Source organism: Ursus arctos, unplaced genomic scaffold (assembly GCF_023065955.2).
Source record: "Ursus arctos isolate Adak ecotype North America unplaced genomic scaffold, UrsArc2.0 scaffold_19, whole genome shotgun sequence".
In the NCBI taxonomy this organism is placed as follows: Eukaryota; Metazoa; Chordata; class Mammalia; order Carnivora; family Ursidae; genus Ursus; species Ursus arctos.
This window is the reverse complement of record NW_026622863.1, coordinates 43,100,094-43,105,226: the sequence shown is the minus strand read 5'-3', so window position 1 is coordinate 43,105,226 and position 5,133 is coordinate 43,100,094. Positions and strand designations below refer to the sequence as shown.

Below are 5,133 nucleotides of genomic sequence, written 5' to 3'. Positions count from 1 at the left end.
GTTTCACTCTTTTGCATGTTGCTGTCCTATTTTCCCAGCACCATTTGTGGAAGAGACTGTCTTTTTCCCATTCTATAGTCTTTCCTGCTTTATCAAAGATTAATTGACTCTATAATTGTGGGTTTATTTCTGGATTTTCTATTCTGTTCCATTGATCTGTGTATCTTTTTTTGTGCCAGTACCATACTGTGTGATTACTACAGCTTTGTAATATAACTTGAAGTCTGGAATTGTGTTTCCTCTGGCTTTGTTTTTCTTTTTCAAGATTGCTTTGGCTATTTGGGGTCTTTTGTGGTTCCACAGAAATTTTAGGATTATTTGTTCTGTTCTGTGAAAAGTGCTATTGGTGTTTTCATAAGGGTGACATTAAAAGCGTATATTGCTTTGGGTAGTATAGACATTTTAACAATATTTGTTCTTCCAGTGCATGAGCATGGAATGTCTTTCCATTTCTTTGTATTGTTTTCAATTTCTTCCATTGGCGTTTTATAGTGTTCAGAGTATAGGTTGTCCAATTTGTTGGCATATAATTTTTCATAATACTCTATTATTATTGTGTGTATTTCTGTGGTGTTGGTTGTTATTTCTCCTCTGTCATTTATGATTTTATTTATTTGAGTCCATTCTCTTTTTTTCTTGGTAAGTTGGGCTAAAGGTTTATCAATTTTATTGATTTTTTTCTAATAACACGGCTCCTGATTTAAATGATATGTTCTATTGTTCTTTTAGTTTCGATATCATTTATTTCTGCTCTGATCTTTATTATTTCCTTCCTTCTGTTGGATTTATGTTTTGTTTGTTCTCTTTCTAACTCCTTCAGGTATAAGGTTAGGTTGTTTATTTGAGATTTTTCTTGCTTCTTGAGATAGACCTGTATTGGTATAAACTTCTCTCTTAGAATTGCTTTTGCTACATCCCAAAGGTTTTGAACTGTTGTATTTTCATTTCCATTGCATCCATGTACTTTCAAATTTCTTCTTTGATTCCCTGGTTGCCCTATTTTTTGTTTAGTAGCATGTTATTTAATCTCCATATATATATTTGTGCTCTTTCCAGATTTTTTCTAGGGGTTGACTTCTAGTTTCATAGTGTTGTAGTCAAAAAAGATGCATGGTATGACTTTGCTCTTCTTGAATTTGTTGAGGCTTGTTTTGTGGACTAATATGTGATCTATTCTGGAGAATGTCCTGTGTGCACTTGAAAACAATTTGTATTCTGCTGTTTTATGATGGAATGTTCTGAATATATATGTTAAATCCATCTGGTCCAGTGTGTCATTCAAAGCCATTATTTCCTTGTTGATTTTCTGTTACAACTGACATCTTAAATTTATAATAATCTAGCTTGAAATAATAATAACTTTGCCTCAGTAGTATACAAAAACTCTCTTCCTTTACAGCTCTGCTCCCCTCCTTTTCTTGTTATTGTCACAAATTAAGTCTTTATACTTGTGTGCCATCAACATAGAGTTATAATTATTGCTTCATACAGTTGTCTTTTAATTCATATAGGAATTAAGACAATTTACAGACCAAAAATATATGAACACTGACTTTTACATCTACTTATATAGTTATCTTAACTGTTCTTTATTTCTTCATGTGGATTGAGTTATTGTCTAGTGACATTTCATTTCAGTCTGAAGGACACTTTTCTTATAATTTTTTGTTGAAAACCAGAACTCCTGAACATTATAATGTGGCAACTCTGGAGATTATATTTGCCCCCTTGCCCAGGGTTTACTTTGGCTGCTTGTTATACTTCTTGATATTCATTTATTTAGTGGCTTTTCTGAACTAATTTTGCAAAGTCTAAATCCTTTGTCATACGTGGCCATGGAAGTCTCTGTTCTATTGGTTTGTGGGGAACTAGGGATCAATAGAAATTTCTTTACCTGGACCAAAAACAATTCCCTAGTCTTTGCAGATGATGTGTGTTGTAGCACGCTTTCAACACTTAGGGATTTTGCAACTATGCCTCAACTTTCACTTCCTGGTCGGTCAGAGCTCGAACGTAAATCAGAGGTGAATCTTGGGGCCTTCTGTAGTAACAACTCTTAAAATACAAGTAAAAGTAATTTACTGAAGCTTTAGTTTTGGTGATAAAAGTATTTCAACATCTTAAATTATTATTATCCTTTTATATCCTATCATACAATGGAAGATACTTTAACTCTTACAAGGAATGAGTTTGCTGTTTATCTACTGTTCTGAAGATATATCCATCATAAATTTTCATATAAAAAAGTAAAATGGTTTATAATAAAATAATGAAAACATGAAACTTTATATATACTTTTGTATGTTTGCAAATACTTATATGAATCCTGGAGAACATTATAGAAAGATGTTCGTCACCTTGTTAACACTGGAACTGGGTTAGAGGATGAAGTGGAGGGAGAATACTGACTTTTCCCTATATAATTAAATAGATGAAGAAAACGGATTTAAAATGCCTGAAGAGGGGCGCCTGGGTGGCACAGCGGTTGAGCGTCTGCCTTTGGCTCAGGGCGTGATCCCGGCGTTATGGGATCGAGCCCCACATCAGGCTCCTCCGCTATGAGCCTGCTTCTTCCTCTCCCACTCCCCCTGCTTGTGTTCCCTCTCTCGATGGCTGTCTCTATCTCTGTCAAATAAATAAATAAAATCTTAAAAAAAAAATAAAATAAAATGCCTGAAGAGAGAGGGAAAAATACAGCAAAATTAAAAAAAAAAAAGGGTCCAGAAGTAGCAATGTATGATAGTGACTAAGCTTGTAGACTCAGAAACTATCTTTGTGGGTACAAATCCATGCTTTCCATTTACTGTGTTACATTGGGCAAAGACTTCTAATGCCTTTTCTGGTCTTATTTTCTACATTTAAAAACTACGAATAATTGTACCTCTCTCTATATATTTAAAGTTTGTTTGTTTGTTTATGTAATCTCTACACCCAACATGGGGCGAGTCCCACATTCTTCCCACTGAACCAGCCAAGTGCCCCAAAATGTCACTTTTTTCTAAAATAATCTATAAATTCTAGGCCATCTCAATCAGAATACCAGCATCAATTTTTAATAATAGAATTGACTAGCTCATTCTATTTCTCAGTTAGAAGATAAAATGGAGCAGAAGAACCAGAAAAGTTTTGGAAGATAATTACATAGTGGAAGGACTTGCCTTATCAAGAGCCAAATATTCCATAAAGTTTCGGTATGGTATTGGTACAGTAACACAAACATAAAGAGAGACGGAAAGAATGGTTGTTCTGTAAATGGTGTGTGAACAGTTTTTTATCCATCTGGGAAAAAAATAGTTACATCTCTACCTCGCACCGTGTTCCCTTTGGCAGCACATATACTAAAATTGGAACGATACAGAGATTAGCATGGCCACTGCACAAGGATGACATGCAAATTCATCTCTACCTCACATCCTACTGATGAGTGAACGGAAGGCAAGCTGAAGACAAAGCAGAAGCTGACACCCTGCAACCCCCCCACCCACGGGATGTATGCAACATTCCTCAGGAACTGCTGGCTGCCCTAAAGGACAAAGAAACAGTCCTTACTACCTACAGCCCATTGACAAGTCCTTGAAACAGGCATGGTGACATTCCTGTAGGAACTCAGCTGCCTCGATGTTAATACTTTGCTAAGGGCAAAAGGCAGTCCCTTTTGTTCCAGTGTTAACAAGGTGACGAACATCTGATCCCCTCCCCTCCACCAAGATCCTGTAAGTCTACTTTAATGTATAAAAATTCCTTTGGAAACTTCCTTTATCTCTAACCACCACCCCCCCAAGATACGTGTTGGCAATCATCCCCCAAGCATATGGCCCACCGATATACATCTGAAGGGTCTCATGACTAAGGTTTTATTAGACGGTAATAAATGACCCTTTCCCAACAGTAGCTAGCCCCCTCAAGGTCCTGGAGACCTTGCTTCCAAAATTCCTTAGAGACTTACGCTATCCCTAGCCCCCTCCCCACTTGAGGGTATAAAATAGAAAACTCTGCTACAGGGGACGGCACACTGAGTCCTCATAGATATATGAGAGCCGTGCAGAGAAAGAAAAATTGTGGGAGAAAGGATCTTATCAAGACCAGGACAGCCCTTAGCTCCCATGGCAACGCCTCAGCATCCCTTAGTATGCAGGATTCCTTCCCCGGGGCCTTTCGTTGCTGGGAGGGCTGGTCCCTGCTGGTCACTCACAGCCGGATTGGCCCAGCCTCGCAGGCCTCCCACTAGCTCCTTTATTGTTGCAAGGACCCGCCCCCGCCAGTCATTCACAGCCCGGCTGTACCTTGCACTAGGTCTCCATTTGGCGCCTGGTGCCGTTAGGGCGGTGTTTCTTCCAGCTGTGACCAATCCAGCACGTCAGTCAGTCACCTCTGTTTCCTGCCCTCCTGTCACTCAAAACCACGGTCCACATGCGGGGCACTGTCTGGACATCAACGCGACCGCCTAGATTAGAACCAGAGAGCCAGTCTGCATAATACTGTTCCCTCTATTTGGAAGACATTCGCGGAGTAGAAGAATGGAGCTCTGAATTCTGTGGGTGGAGATTGGAGTCGAGGGGCCTGCGGATCCCAGGGGATACCGGGGGGGGGGGGGGACGCAAGAGGGCGATGGATCCCTTCGAAATGGAAGTTTTAAAATGTGCCCTCCAAAGACAGTTCCAGATACCCACATAAAGAGGAGTTTAAAGCCGTTGCTCACCGTTACGTATAAGAAGGGCTGCGCCCAGAACTGAGGTAAACTGTAGAACATTGAAATGGCTGCACACCCTGGGACTTTACTGACAAATTATATGAATCAAATGCAAAACCCTGCTGCCTGCCCCCTCTGTACTCTGATTGCTGGTTAGAAACGTGCAACTTGCCCCTGAGTTTGGTTTTGCAAAGAAGGGACCCTGCACCGCAAGCGTCTGTTTGATTTTATTCATTAATGTCTTCACTGTCCATTTCCTTTATCTTATTATTTATGATTTATTAGCCCATTGATAATGAGACCTGCTGTGTGCAAAGTCAGGTCTCAGAGTTCAGGGGTCGTAACACTTGGACAACGACAGAGGGTCTCCAGCGCCGACTGTAAATATAGAAGATTCAGCCAACAGCGCGAGAGATGATTGCAAAGTCGGGATGAGGCTCCCA

General features: G+C 39.7%; 1 non-coding gene across 1 annotated transcript; it reads left to right on the top strand.

The window, feature by feature from the left end:
• Window positions 1-3,314: 3,314 nt before the first annotated feature.
• LOC113243643 (U6 spliceosomal RNA) lies at window positions 3,315-3,419 on the top strand. The gene has a single exon (XR_003312180.1). It is a non-coding gene; the product is annotated as a U6 spliceosomal RNA (small nuclear RNA).
• Window positions 3,420-5,133: the final 1,714 nt, after the last annotated feature.